At 34.2% G+C, this 1,681-nt stretch overlaps 1 protein-coding gene across 2 annotated transcripts in view; it reads right to left on the bottom strand.

Annotated features, from left to right (window-relative positions):
* Window positions 1–1,517, bottom strand: part of LOC107619019 (phosducin-like protein 3) — a 4,753-nt gene extending 3,236 nt beyond the window's left edge. The window contains exons 1-2 of one of the 2 annotated variants that reach the window (XM_021110811.1): window positions 1,107–1,517; window positions 225–293 (exon numbers count right to left, since the gene is read on the bottom strand). The gene's annotated coding sequence lies outside the window, so the exon portion shown is untranslated. The remainder of the gene's footprint in view (window positions 1–224; window positions 294–1,106) is intronic. The other variant, XM_016321223.2, reaches the window with a different exon arrangement.

Below are 1,681 nucleotides of genomic sequence, written 5' to 3' on the forward strand. Positions count from 1 at the left end.
ACTGGTTCACTGGTCCAACCGGTCAAACCATGGTTCAACTGGAAAAACCATTTTAAAATAAAATAAAAAATAAATTATAAATAAAAATCCTAAAATATAATTATAGTCTAATATAAATCTTAAAATATCTTCAAAATTTAAAACATTACATGAAATGTCATCAACCAAAACCATATGATCTTATCAAAATACGAATTCAAAAGTTAAATAGTAAAAAGAAATACCTAAGACAATAGCTATAACAAGAATTAAGAGCTCTTTACACTGCTCATCCAATTTAATGACTGCACCACCTTCAATTAGTTTTTCTATACATTTACAAATCATTACTAAGAAAAAAAAAAGTGCTACTTACACACTACTAAGAAAGTTGCAACCCAAATTTCAAATCACCCAAAGAAAAGGAAAGAACAACAAACAGGAATTCAGCAGGTAATGAAGAAATATAGAATCTGGCTTTCAACAATTTCCTAGTGTCTTCAGAGCAAGAAGGTCACGCAAAGTTGGATGAAGGTTCCATCTAACATATTTGAAAGCATAATTTCTAAAACAAACAAAATAATCAGGTGCTTGCCATTCCTTACATAAAGGAGCACAAATCCATATTACTAGTAAATCTCCAGAGGCGGGCTTATCAATAGGCAGAGCAAAGATTGACCTGCGGTTTCTCTTCTATATCACTAGCTAAATGGAAGTTCATGGTGAGATCCAATTCCATGGGTTTGCTACGAGGAATTTAGCACAACAAGGGATGAATGATTAGCAAACAAACAGCAAATGAGAATTAGTGACAAAAACGACCTGCCTAATACCTATTCTGTTAAAAAAATTGATGACATCAAAATGTAAGAGAGTTGAAAGATCACATCCAAAACAAATTCTATATAGCAAAAAAGATAAAATTAGGAATGCTTCCAATATTTTCCAAGTACCAAAATATCAATAACACAAAGGAGAAGAAATCAAAATCATCAACTAAAAATGAAATTATAGTACTTCAATATCGTCATGGTATACACCTTAAAGAAAGACATAATAGAATTACAGAATCATATATCATATATATAAATATAAAAAGCAAAAAGAAACTCATGAAACTCCTTTACCAAGAGGCCGTAGCTCCTCAAAATCATTCAGATATCGAGAACTATGGGGAATCGTATTTGAACCACCAAGATCAGAAGGTTTCCAAAACTGAGATATACTGGTTGAACTGGTTGACGGACGGCGACAGACGATAGCGACAAGACAGCGGAAGTTCAAGGTCCTCCTCTTCGGCGCAGCGACGGCAGAGTTCCTCAACTAGTGCTCTGCAGTTAGCAGAACGGATTGGGGGTGGAAAGTGAGCCTTCTGCCAGATCGAACGAGAAGCAAGGGGGAAGAACTTCAATTCGCGAAGAAAAAGGGATGATGATGGACGGACGGACGGCGACTTTGAATGCGACGGACGGCGGCGATTTGCAACTGCTTGCGGCGGTGATGATGATGGCTAGGGTTTTTTTGGCGATTTGCATGTTTGGGCGTCATTATTTTGATAAAAAAAAATTTTTTTTCAATAAAAAAATATCTTTTTTATTTTTTTGTATGTTTGGCAAATTTCTAATAGTAAAAATAAAATCACTAGAAAAATGAAAAATATCTTTTTGAGAAGGTATAATTTACATCTTTTTCTAAAAGTTTT

The sequence above is a fragment of the Arachis ipaensis genome, chromosome B09, assembly GCF_000816755.2.
Source record: "Arachis ipaensis cultivar K30076 chromosome B09, Araip1.1, whole genome shotgun sequence".
NCBI lineage: Eukaryota > Viridiplantae > Streptophyta > Magnoliopsida > Fabales > Fabaceae > Arachis > Arachis ipaensis.